Source organism: Anabas testudineus, chromosome 13 (assembly GCF_900324465.2).
Source record: "Anabas testudineus chromosome 13, fAnaTes1.2, whole genome shotgun sequence".
NCBI lineage: Eukaryota > Metazoa > Chordata > Actinopteri > Anabantiformes > Anabantidae > Anabas > Anabas testudineus.
The window spans coordinates 25,409,046-25,423,274 of NC_046622.1; positions in this window are offsets into that span (position 1 = coordinate 25,409,046).

Here is a 14,229-nt window from a genome sequence, read left to right on the forward strand (position 1 = left end):
CCCAAAGTGATGCTAAAAAAACTAGTCCATGCATTTGTGACTTCCAGACTGGACTATTGTAATTCACTACAGATAGGCTGTCCCTATCGCCTCCAGTTCATTGACTCCCTGTAAAATCCTTTTCCTCCCATATAAAGCACTTAATAATCAAGCTCCATTTTATCTTAAAGAACTCATAGTTCCATATTCTGAGAACTCTCTGTTCTCAGAGTGCAGGATTACTTGTGGTTCCTAGAGTTTCCAAATGTAGAATGGGAGGCAGAGCCTTTAGCTATTACAGTTAGTCATTTAGCAGACACTTTTATCCAAAGCGACCTACAAGTGAGGAACTTGTATATATAGATAGATATATATACTATTAAGCTCCTCTCCTGTGGAACCTGCTCCCAGTTCTGGTTTAGGAGGCAGACACCCTCTCTACATTTAAGACTAGACTTAAAACTTACTTTTTTCATAAAGCTTAAAGTTAGAGATGGCTCATGTGACTCTCAGCCATCTCTTAGTTATGCTGCTATAGGTTAGTCTGCTAGGGGATTTCTATTGGTACACTGAGCTCCTCTCCTCTCCCCTCTCCTCTATCCATTCAAAAGGCCAACACCACCCTTAATGACAATGTGCACCCTGGACATGAACTGTTTACCCTCCTGCCCTCTGGGAGGAGATATAGGAACCTGAAAAGCAGGACTAACAGACTTAAAAACAACTTCTAGCGATGGGTCATCTGAACTGTGAATGCTGCTAATTAAATTTAAAACGATATGCATTAATTGTGCAAATATAAATATGTTTTATACTCAGTATCAATTTAATATATTTAAATCATGAATTATTTATTGCTTATATGGTTGTGTGGTGGTGGTGATTGTAGTCGTCAGATTGGATATTTATGTTTATGTTATATGTATTTATGTTTTTATGTGTTTTTATTTTTCATGTGTTTTATGTTTTCATCAGTCAGATGTGGCACATCAAATTTTGTTGTATTCATGTTAAATGACAATAAACCATTCATTTATTCATTCATTCATTTAAACAAAATCACGCAGCCAAAGTCACTAAATTCAAAGACAGGACTTTGTAGAGTGTGTGGCTGGTTCAGCCACTGAAAAGAAAGACTTTTCAGAAAATTTCAAGTAAAAAGAAAAATCAGGTTGAGAGATGGAGGTAGAGAGGTGAGGGCATAAACATGGGTAGAGAAATAGAGTGAGTTGAGGTGTAGAAAGGGGGTGTGATGAAGAGGAGGGTGGTGGTGATGGTAGTGGTGGGGTTTAATGTGAAAGGGGTTAATAGCAAAGTGGAGGCTCAGAGCTGATCGAAATGCAGAGCGTGTCCCCCCAGCCCTGTGCTCAGTGATGAGTTGGAGCTGAGATCTGGCGCCTGCTATAAAGGAGCTCATTGAAAATAATTCAGAGTGACGGCTGTGCAGGAAGGGAAACAGGGGAAGGGGGGTAGAGGGAGGAGGGGGACTGGGTGCTGGAGGTAGGGAAAGCGGGGGTGGGGGGCTGGTATAGCTATGAGGAATCTAGATAGAGAACAAACAGGATAGAGTGGGAGGTGGGGACTAAAGGCGATTGGCATGGATGACAATAGGGTGACAGGTCAGAATTATGAAGGAATTGGAAAAGTAAAATAAGAATTGGCTTGAAGAGAAAATTGAGCCGTGTGTGAAGAAGTAAAAGGTACTAAATTGATTAAAAACAAAACTACAAATGCAAGTCAAAAAAGCACCACTACTGAAAACTAAAGACCCCTAATGTAGCAACACAACACAAAAGGAGAGCCTTGCACAGTGGTATAATATGGGATGGAAGATAGTAACTGATGGTTCCCATGTTTTTGGACTTCCCTTATTGTGCTGCTGCTTTCGGCTTGTAACTTGATAAGTAAGTATAAGCTGTATTATGCAAATCAAGTAACATTTTAAAGGACACTGTACAACACAAGCCCCAACTGAGATAAAATTTCCAAGCCAAAGTTAATAACCTTGCTATGTTACAGACAGCGTAGTTCAAGCAGTACAGTAGAATAGTAGCAGCAGCACCAGGTCTATCTACGCGGAATGCATTCAGGAACACTACAGAGTGAAGTTCACCTGCCTTCTGGAGGTGCTTATAGCCTAATACGCAATTACTGTGTTACACACATTAAACACAAGAAAAAACGTATGCTCTGGGCCACGGTTACACACGTTCAATGGGAATTAAACTAACACACTAGCTGTGTAGACAGCTGGATTAATAAAAATTGGAGGAAATCAGTTCAGTCAGACATGCAAGTGATGAACGATGCAGCTGAACGACATTTTAGTATTGACAATGTCAACTTATTAGGTTAAAGTCTAAAAACTGGTGTATGTATGCTTTTGTGCAAAAACAAACATGATGTGAGTGTTTCTGCAATTACTGCTGGGAATGCGTGGAGTACAAACAAGAAAACCAGTGAAGAATGGTACTAGTTTGACTTTGCGCTTAGTGAGCAGACCACAAAAGTTATGGCTTTGCCACAGAACAAGCTGCTTTCAAAAGTGCAATGCCACACTTCTGCCACCATATGGATGGTCAGTGACATTCTTTAAAGCTCAGTTTTCCTTATAAAACTTTATTTTGGGCTAGATAAAATGCTGAAGATGGTGGGCCGAAACCTAGAGACCAAAAATGTCTTTACAAATACAGCTAGTTAATTAGGAAGCTATTTTATGGTTTATTATAGAGTTTCTGGCAAAGTGTGAAAATACATAATCCCATGCTGATCCCTATTCACCTCTAAAAGCACCTACAATAAGCATGTGATCATCAGAACTGGACCATGGAATAGTGGAAGAAGGTGGCCTAAAACAAAATGTGATTTATCAGACAAATCCATGAGGACATTTACTGGGCATCACTACATTGTGAAATCATCAAGCTACCCTGTATATGCACAGCATCTATGCTTTACTTTCTTTGTTGTTGTTTTGATCTCATTATAGAAGAATAATTCAATTTGTAGTACAACAAATAAATAACAGTATTTATTATTTACAGTTTGTTCTGCAGTTAGTTCTATGGGAAAACTCTTCTTCTTGTGGGCATGAAAGTGCCTAAAGTATTTTATGGCAGGCTGAGAGATAATAATTAAATTAGTAGTAAATAACAATAATAATAATAACAACATTACTGTCCTCCAAGTGAGACACTAGGGTTCAAATCCAGTAGGGTTCCTTAGGCAAGGATTCCCTGCCTTGCCCTTGTAACTTGTAAGTTGCTTTGTAAGTGTCTGCCAAATGACTAAATCTAAATCTAATTAATGTAGAGAATGGCAGCATTATCAGCAGTGGAGCAAAAAAAATGTAAAGTTTCTACTGTGGTTAGTTTTAAGGAAAAACTCTTCTTCTGGTGGGCATGAATGTGCCTGAAGTATCCTATGGAAGCCAACTTTTTTGAGATTTTATTAGCAATGAAATGGTAAATGGTCTGCACTTATATAACAAATTTATACCTAACTGGTACTCAAAGCGATTTACACTGCATCTCATTCACCAATTCGCACACACAAGCACATGCTATGTAGTTGACCTGACAAGGGGCAACTTGGGGTTCAGTATCTTGCCCAAAGACACTTTGGCATGTGACATGGCAGCCAGGAATCAAACCACCAATCCTATGATTGACAGACAACTGCTCTACCTATTAAGCCACAGCCACCCCTGAAAAGGACTCATCATCTGGTAAATACAAATATCTGAGCAAATTCCACTACAATTTGCTTTGGACTGAAGTGCTACCAGGGTACAGTAGGCTGTTTGAGGGTACTGTCTATACAATGCATTATATATGCGAGGCACAGACTCACCAGGAATGGCTATATACATGCATAACTTGTTAACTCAAAATCAAGGCTTTAGACTGTTGTAGATAAACCAAAGAAAGATTCCTCAGCAAGCTCTTTCCTTAACAATTTAGCAAGTGTCAAAGTCAAGGCTCAACTAGAGAGAGATCATCAGCAAGGCAGCACAAGTCAGCACCTTACTGTTGCTGTTTCACCACTGCTGATAACACACAAAGATGAGAGGAAGAGGTTATAACCCAGAGCCAGGGTTAAAGTTTACACAGTACCACTAGAGAGAGGACAGACATGTCACCACACTGCCAAATGACTTGTCTCAGAAAAAAAGAAATAAAGACAAAAAAATGGGGGAGACAGGGTGTAGGGTGGGAGGTGTAAGTCATGGCCTCTTCTTAGCAGCCTCACTATATTAATGTGGACCCATTTAAGACCTCTATTAAACTGTGCAAAGCTCATCTGGAGGAGCAAGCACATCCTTTACTCTAACACCAGTGTGTTGAGTACACAGTAACCCTGCAGAGAGGCAGGCAGGGGGTTAATGGGGCTTGATGCACTGCAGGAGGGGGGGGGGGGGCAGAGATGATTATGGGATGGGTGAGGCAGAGAGATAGGGGGTCCTCTGTAGTGCGTCTGACCATAGCAACATTCAGGTGGGACAACCTCTGTTCTTTAGAGCTTGGATTTAGTTTGACCAAAACAAGGGATCATTCTGGTTTATTACAAACTACTATTATTAAGTTTCATAAAATTTTAAATTGATTACATAATTTGTATTTCATTGAAAATATAATAGTACATAAAATGACTGTTCCTAAAATCAACTTCCACAGGCTAATTGTATATATCTGCATACATTTATTTTCTATATAACAGACATATACATTATATACATTATATGTTACACATGTAGTCACAGACTTAAGTTTTGAACATAGGATGATTCAGAATAGCCATAAGGCCCTGGCTCAAACCGCATGTTACCTTCATTATACAAAACGTTTTAGTTTTTTTCTAAGTTCTGACAGTACACTGTATGAATTTTGTACACACAGACATCTGTAGGTTTTGCTTTAAGCTGCATCCATTTCAGCCTCTCTACCAAATAACCCATGTTTTCTCTCTAAACTGTAGATGCATGCAGGACTCATTAAAGCACATATTCATAAATCAGTGTACAATGGTGCATTCACTGGTCAATAGAAACCCCATACACACTTGCACAAAGCACGTACATCTCCAAATAGATAGTTGAGCCTTGGCTCATTGCTCTGGCCACTTTCTGAACACTACTACACCTATGATGAGATATCGAGCTGGGGCTTCACACCGCACTCTGATTTATAAAAGACTCAGAGCATGCTGCCATCCTCGCTCTGTATTTCACCGCCACAGCTTTTCATCTTTAAGAGGCGAGGAGAATTCACAAGGGCTGGGTGGAAAAGTGTGGGGTTCATCCAAGGAGGAGAAGCACAAGAAGAACAAGTTGCTTGGAAGTTTACCGACAAAAGTGAACTTGGAAGAAAATGTGATTAATTCTAGAATGGGTCTAACAAATCAAATCAAGCATATTTGAATATGCCAAGTAACTGACAAGCAGTTTTTGGAAAGAGATGAGGAAAAGAGAGGTGGGCGAACAGAGGCATGTTTGCAATCGAACCCCTTCACAATCTCAAAGTGGGATCAAATCACAGCAGCCTCTAACGCTCAGCTTTTTTTTCTCAATAGCCGATCAATTTAGCATGGCTCAGAACATTGCAGTAAACATCGACGGAGTCATTTTCTGGTATATTAATGTTTACATCCAATCAGCAGGATGTGGGGGCAGCCTAATTAACTCAATCAGCTGGAGGAATGTGCCAGCAAATGGGAGCCCCACCTTGGGACTGCACACAATTGATCACTTCAGCCGACTCTCCACTTAATTCTTTCTTGACAGCACTTCAGAACACCTGAATTACTAAGGGTGCATATGGTGATTAAAAAGCCATTTTTTTCCTTCTTTTTTTCCGCTTTCTCGTGACCATGTTTGAAAAAGATACTGCCAGCATCATAATCAAAGTTTGTAGAGGAAAGAAATAGTTGGCATAAAGCAGTGGCAGCAAGCAGCAGCAGCAAGGTAATTTTTCTGGTATTCCACCCAGCAGTTTAATTACTACTGGAAGATCACAAATGATCAAACTGAATATGGTATCCATTGTGGAGAAATGATTTCTTTCCCTGGCATGAAATTGATCAAGAATTGATTAGGGATGGGATTTGGAGGTGGGATATGATGATTGCAGACAATAAGTGAGTTACACACAACTAATGCCATTTTACTGCACCTACCAGTAGACCCTAGCAGTAGAGCCAAAAGATAGTCTGTTTGTGTTTGTTGAGGGGGGAGAGAAAAAAAGGTCTAAACCCAAACACAATAACAAAACCCCGGTGTTATCTTCTAAGCTTACAACACACACCACCTCTCTGCCACTGTCCCTGCCCATCTCTCTCTGTCGTGCTCTTTCACTTCTTTTTTTTCTTTAAAATAACTATGCCCTTACTCACCACCCTCCACGCAGATGAAAAATCAGCAAATAAAAAGTTACATTAACCCCACAATGACCTTTCCCACGTAATACACTGCGGCCTGATAGGCCAACCCGGGAGCTTCATCGAAAAGCTGTCATTCTCTGCTATCCCAAGCACTGCCTGGGGAACATTTACCGGATAATTAATATATTAAATGCATGAAAAATAGTTACACAGGGGCCCCTTTGTCAGTTCTTCCACCGCATGGGGGAAGAGGGATACAGCCTGTGAACCATCAATATACAAGCATCCTACTTCAATGGGCCATCATAAAAACTGCTCATAATTTTATGGCTTCATTCACGGCCCCCGCTGTAAAGGAGGGCCATATTTCCTCATAATTCACTGGAGCTCACCGCAGCTTTTTTATGATGTGGCGGTTTTAAGCAGCCTCTGCCGCCGCAATTATGGAAGTGCTCCTGGCCCCGTGTGAAGGACGTGCAGGGGTCAGCAGCACTGTGAGCAGTGGTGTGACAGAGTGAGACTGAGGGTCTTCAAATTCCACCTTTGGCTTTATGCACTTAACATGAAGCTGACACACTGGTCAGCCCTGTCACTGTGTTTGCGCTCATTAAAAGCTTAGATCAGATGCTGTGATATGATATGATGATGATATTTAATGATATTGAAATGAAATGATATTTAAATACCCCCACCCCTGTACATTGGTGGACTTTTCTTTGTTTGTAATAAAAACACTAAAAACTTACATTTAAAATTTTAACAGCACAGTTTTCAGACATATTGCCCTTGTGCCTTCAGACAATCTACAGTCATTGTCACTGTTAATGTACATTACAATGTACATTTAATTACTTTGTTTATTAATTTGTATTATATTTTCAGTGCAGTAGAATGACAGTCCAGTTTTCTCCACCCAATCTTCCCTCTTCCTGCTCTTCTACACTGTGTGACACTCCACTATGCTCATCCTACTGCTTCAGATAGACGTTATAAATGCTCCAAAACCTAAGAAAAAAAAATGCCAGAAATGACAGAAATTCTGTGATTGGTTAGAAGGGTAAGCCTCTCTCAAAAAAAAATAAAAAATGTATATCTCTGCACCAATGCCAGACTGTTCTGTCAGTGTGTGCAATAGGAGGTTTCAGCAGCGCCTGACCAAGTTAGGACAGCATATCTCTACAAAAAATATTTTAAAAAACTGCCTTGCTGTAGCTATTAGTTAGCACCGTAGCATCTTCTGGTGACGTAAGTGTACTCTATTGCACAGCAGGCTTTTTCTTCCCTGCATCATTGGAACCATTGGAATAGTGCAGAAGTACTCTATATATGTCACCTATGTGCTTATGGTATGTGTTTGGATCTAAAAACCTAAACAGGAAACCTCTTTATAGACTCATTTGTAAGTTCATGATGATTGCCCCAAGAATTTAGGTTTAAGTGTGTTGTCCATGGTCACTTATCGACTGGGGAAGCCTGGGGAAACTTCCAATCCTGTAAATAATGGACAACCCACTCATCATAACTCATTGCTGTTATGATAAAATTATTTAAATATTGGATGAAACAACTAAAAACTAAAAGTGTCTTCAGCAGTTGGCTGATAGCTGGCTATAGTAGCCATTTTATATAGAAACCCAACTTTATTGGTGAGAAGGTTGCTCCTTCTTTACACTAAGCCACCCTAAACACACTTTATTGTTTTTAGCAGCATGAAGTGCAACTTTTGGGACTTTTAAAACTAGCCTTAATAGTAAACTTGCCTTAAATGGACAGCCTAAAAATGCTTAATAAAACATTAGGGTGAAATGTATTTTTGCAAAACCACAGATGGCACAGTGATTGCACATTAAATTCGCTCTCTATCTTCAACATGCCTTGTGTTTTCAAATTTGATGGAAATTGGGTGAATTTGTCTTTGTCTGCAATAAAAAAAAATATTGCATTTGATTTGTAAAACCTTTGAGTTCATTATGTATGAAGACAGAAGTCTGGTTTTGGTGTGATCAAACAGCGGTGTGCTATTTACATGGGAAATTAACTTGAGACTGTGCGATGACTATTATCCTACAACAGACGCATGAACAAACACACAGAAACTGTACACGCACAGAGCAGAAGGTGCACATGCACAGAGACAAATATCGGAGCATGTGTTTGCTGACTTGGAGTACAAACACACACAGTATGCTTGTGCACAGAGCACATATTTGCACACTCTTATTGAGAATTGACAGACACAGTCACCCACATGTCATATAACCACTATGTATGCACATTTCCTGGAATGAAATGTGCTCCCACGTTTATGAAAATATGCATTTTATCTGACTGTTAAAGTAATAATTAACTGCACCCTTGCATATCTAGAAAAAATAAGACTTGTAAGATAATGTGTTTAATTGTGTGTTATTATGGTGACTATTTTACACTGACTTATTTTACTACGTTGTTTTTATCTAAAGAAAGCAAATATGTGTGACCATGTTGATGTAACAGAATGTCTGCGTGAATTCCATATAGTGCACGCCCACAAACGTACTTACGTCTGTGTGCCTAATCCTTACCAAGAAATATACCTTAAGATCTAAACCTTGATAACCGTCCTATTAAATATAACTCTTGTCAAAAGGCTGCGGGGGGTAGAAAGGCATTTAATTTCTGATGAAATACAAGCCTGAAGAAAGACACAGAGATCCTGGAAAAAACCACATTAATCTTCTGGGGCAAATGCCCCAATTCTACCAAATTACATTCTGTACCACTAGCATTTTATAATGTGACAGAAATGGCATAAAGGTACAGTTTTATACCAAAATACTGAGCCAGTAGCACTTTCCCAAGATTCACTGAGGGATGGGATGACAGGGGGGGTCATGCTAAGACTCAAGTACTGCTTTGTTATTTAAACATGTTGGGCTACATACTGTAGCCCTAAAGGTATTCAAATGAACAGTAACTGGCACAAATCATGTGCGTTATTTCTTTCTATCCACAAAGACGGGTAGCTCAGTCAAGTGTCCTCTTTATACACTGAAACCCACATTCTCTCATACAGTTCACAGGGTGGTTTAGAAAAAGTGGTCAAAAGTCATACATGTAGTCATATACACATAATTCTTACAAAGTATGCTTGTTTTTAAGCTTTTTGCATCATACACACTGAGGCAATTTAATAGAGCAGTGTGACATTTATGCAATCAAACAAAACCATTTAAAGCGAATTTTGTTGCTACTGAGAATATCTAGTGACACCACTTCTCATTGTTACTAGTTTGATTTAGTTTTAGAGGCTTCCTGGTTTGACTGGGTGTTTTATTAAGCCTTTCCAGTCTTGCTGTGAAACATCAGTAAAACTCTGACAACACAACCAACCAATTTATGTCTATTCAGATTAATCTCATATTCTCAATAGCATAGGAAATCAACTCAGGTCTTCTATTTCGGCCTGGATACGTTTGGCCTCTGCCACCTCTCAATTCTCTCTCTCTCTCTCATTGAAGGAGCTACATTTGTATGGTCCCAAATCAAAGAGGAAGAGGAGGGGAGAAAAAAACAGGCTGTTGAAGCCAAACTGGCGCGCCAGCATTGTAAGTTTACAATATGGAGTATAGGTGATTCCAGAGAGCTCACACTAAGCAAGCTTAATCCTGTTGACTAAGAATAGGCACAGGGAGCCGTGCCAGCCAGCACTGAGCTGTGGGTGTATGGAACGATGACAGGGGAATTACTCAACATGGCAAGGGTGGTCCTCCAAAGCACAAGCTACAGCTGCCGATGGCTGCCAGTGGGCAACAGCACTGGGATAGGCTTACCAATTTGTTGGTTTCATGCCACAAATTTCACTGACTGGAAGTGGTGCTCATAGCTGTGACTTGGGGGGTGCTGCATTTGAACTGTGAGTTCTGAAACATTCTGGTTACAGTGGTGGTGTCAGTACATTTAACTAATGCTCAGAGGAGGTCAAGCTGGGGACACACCTGAAGACTAGCTAAGACTTCCGAAGACAGGACAGTTACCATCAGTTGTTGCAGATTTTTAGTTTTTGACAGTTTGGGGGCTGCACAGATCACTGAGTAGAGTGTGGGCGACACACTGAATAAATGGTCGGTAATGAGTGGAAGGTCTGAAGGTCGACAAACCTACAAATCCAGCAAGAGCAGAAATTCTTGTGAGGTTTTGTCTCACACATGAACACAGATAACCATTCTGCCGTGTTCAGCAGCTTGTTCTTTTCACAAACAGTAACTTACCCTGTAAAGGACAAATCATAACGATGAACAAAGGTTTCAGGTGAGATCCTCAACTTAAAGGTGCAGACAACGTGCACTATAGAGCCTACATTGGAGGTAAAATAACTTTGTAAAGTGAAGCTAACTTCAGGTAAAGCTGTAGTTACTGTAGGTCTCTCGTAGTCGAGACATCATCAGTTTCCAATGTCAGTTGTAAAAAAATCTTTAGACTAAGACAAAAGCTTAACATGAAAGTGATGTTTAGTCCTTCCAATGGTGTCACACTATTCCACTGATCTAAAGGTGGCAATGATGAGACAAGATATACTGCAGGGTGTGGAAAGAAGAAGGGTACTTTCAAACACCAGGTAGACTGTCCTCAAGTATAATATAAAATAATAGTATTTATGGGCTGGCAGTTCGCTCAGTTGGTAGAGCAGTCATCTATAAACCACAGAGTTACTGGTTTGATTCCTGGTTCCTCCTGGCTATATGTTGAGGTGTCCTTGGATAAGACAGTGAAACCCCACAGTAGTGCTGTCAATAACTGCAGATGTCCAAACAACCATTTATCATTAGTACTGTCATGATGTTTTTGTTAATTTCACATAAGACAACTCTTTCTTAATGCAGTACAGAGAATCACTTTAGGGAATCAGTTACAGCAGTGTCACAGACCTGGGATCACAGGTGTCCAACAACAATACAAATGTTTTAATACCTCAGAATGTGAACGTCTTCTGGGTCATTGCTCCCTATTGTTTCAGAAAGAACAATCAGTTCTGAATAGCAGTATTAGTGGCAGAATACATTCACTAATTCAACATTGAGTCACACTCTGAAGGTCAGGTTTTAACAGCTTTAACAAAGAAAAATCCTGGGGAAATGTGCCAACCTGTTGAAATCTCTCACTTCAGATTAGTGCTTTCTAAGCGATTAGTACATTCTTATACATGTAGAGCCATACGGAATAGAGATGATACTACTTAAAACTTACATTGTTCTGCAGAGCGAACATGTCAATCCTAATTCCTTTAACTGCGGTTAACAACCCATCAGCATGATGCAGACTGAGCAGAGTTTCCTGAGGCATTACAACAGGGTGTCATCCTTTAATGTCATGATCTAGATTGAGGGAGAATGCACAAAAGGCAGACATAGGACACGTGAACATAGACACAACATCACAGAACAACATCTTCATTGGTGACCATTGAGAAGTGGGCTCCTCTCACCCCTTTATAGAGAGCAACAAGATAGGAGGCAATTGTTGGAGTACGAAGAGATCAACTAGGCCCCGCCATTAAATCATCCCTCCCTCCTTTCTTCTGACAGAGGACACTCTTTTTTTATGAGCTGTGTCCTGATGGGCCAGCAGAGAAATTAAACAATGCACAGACACACACACACAGAATATACACATCTGAGCCAAAATAATAATACCAAAAATTTAATTCTATCGCTTTTATACATACACTTTGCTACGCGTGTGTGTGTTTGTGTGTGTGGGATAGTCTGGGGTTAACATCTAGTTTGGTCCAGTTTTTTTGAGGATTGTAATATTGCTGATGAAGACCTTATAATGTGGTTTAAATGTGCTAGAAAAAGTTAGTAAGTGGACCTTGAATAAAGTTCCTAAGATCTAGAGAAAACATTTATGTTTCATTGGAAAATGTAACATTTTTTATATACTTCTTTCTAATAAAGAGAAGAATACTGTAAGTTGCTTTGCAGCTAAATGTCACTGATGTTTTAATGTGTTTATATTCACAAGGTTCTATGTCTGTTTTCAGTTTACCAACAGTTGTTATGGCTAAAATGTTAACAGAGAATTATTTACACAAAATGCAATAGAACAGTGTAATAATAATAATAGTAATAATTATAGGAAGGGACGGAAACGAAAAAATAACAATGTGCATTCTGCTTAATGTACATAACACGCTTGTATTTATATATATACATATATATATACATATATATATATATATATATATATATATATATATATATATATCCAACACCACTGCAGATGTAAGACTGGACTTTGAATAGTGTGATTAACACAAGATGATGATGATGCCAATCTGTATGATAAATCAATAAAAAAAAAGAAAATAAACCGCAATGTAAGGTTTCAACTGTAACAGTGTGCCTGAAATTATGAACATGATTGTGTGTGTGTGTGTGTGTGTTTGTGGGCATGTGTGTGTGTGTGTGTGTGTGTGTGTGTGTGTGTGTGTGTGTGTGTGTGTGTGTGTGTGTGTGTGTGTGTGTGTGTGTGTTTGCAAACACATGCATGGGGGACAGCCTGAGCAGCTGTGAACAGATGTCAGCATAAGTGAGCGAGGGACTTCGGTGAGAGAGAGAAATGTTCCTGGGCCAACCCTCTAATTTACGCATGAGTGGTGCTGCACCGCCGATATTTACATTTAAATTGATGTTTCAGATACTTAATTAAAGACAAGGACTGGGCTCTTCTGGTCGGCGGCAGCCTCTTCCTCATCTTCCTCCTCCTCAGTAGAGTGCACAGACTGTTCACTGGAACCTGCAGCACTTCCCTGAGCCCTGTCAACAATATTTCACTGGAGGCCAGTTAGTGACAATGCACCCTGTTTTGTGTCTATGGTAATTTGTAGGTGAAATATTGAATACACAATGCCCCCTGGTGGTTTTGATGCTCGCCTGTATACACACACAGTGCAAATCCTTCTGTCCTGTAAATAATGTCATCCTTGGACACATACAGAGTATATCAGGTTAGGCAGCTGTTTCAAGGCACCATTACATTTTCTTTGGTTTGGCAGTGCAATTATAACTATATACCTATTTATATTGTAGTCATTGATTGATTAGAATACAGCTAGTGTATTTAGGAAATATGTTCACGGTGATAAAAAACACAAATCAGAATAAACATGTTTGTTTTAAGATTATGTTGGCTAAAGTGACAAATCATAAGTGTAACCTCTGTAGAGGAATCTAGAAAGATCAAGGACAAAAACAGAAATGGAAGATGAGATGAGAAGTTTCCCAGAGTTTCTTTTTTGAGAGATCAAAAGTCCAGCATGGACCTGGTTCAGCATCTCGCAGCTTCATGTGAATGCCAAGTTGATCCTTCCACAGCCTAAAGAAGCTTGACCAGAAATGTTTTTTTCTGGAAAGGCAAAACCCTAGAAACCACTTTTTTTGTTTCTAATGTAAAATAAAAAAAAATGAAAGAAATTAATACTGGTAATCGCTCATAAAAGAACAAAGTAAACTTTTGCATAGTAATGTATATTTTGATGTTTTAGAGCTAACAGTGGCATATTCATTAGATGTATACATTACATATGCAGTTTTGAGTTTAATTGGTCTTGAAAATTACTACAATTAAGTGTTTTGAACATTAAAAAAACTATAACACTATACTATAGACCGAAAAAGCTAACAAAGTCTTACAAAACCAAACTTTCAGCACTACCATGGCATACCATTGCAGTTCACTTTTAGCTGCTATAGATACTGTAGCTTAAGGTACAATACAGTAGATTTAGCCTTTAGTTGCCATTGACTTCCTGATCCCTTTTTCAAGGCAACACTTTCATGACAAAAGTTATTCAAGTACAATACACTGAATGACTATACTTTAAATTAATAG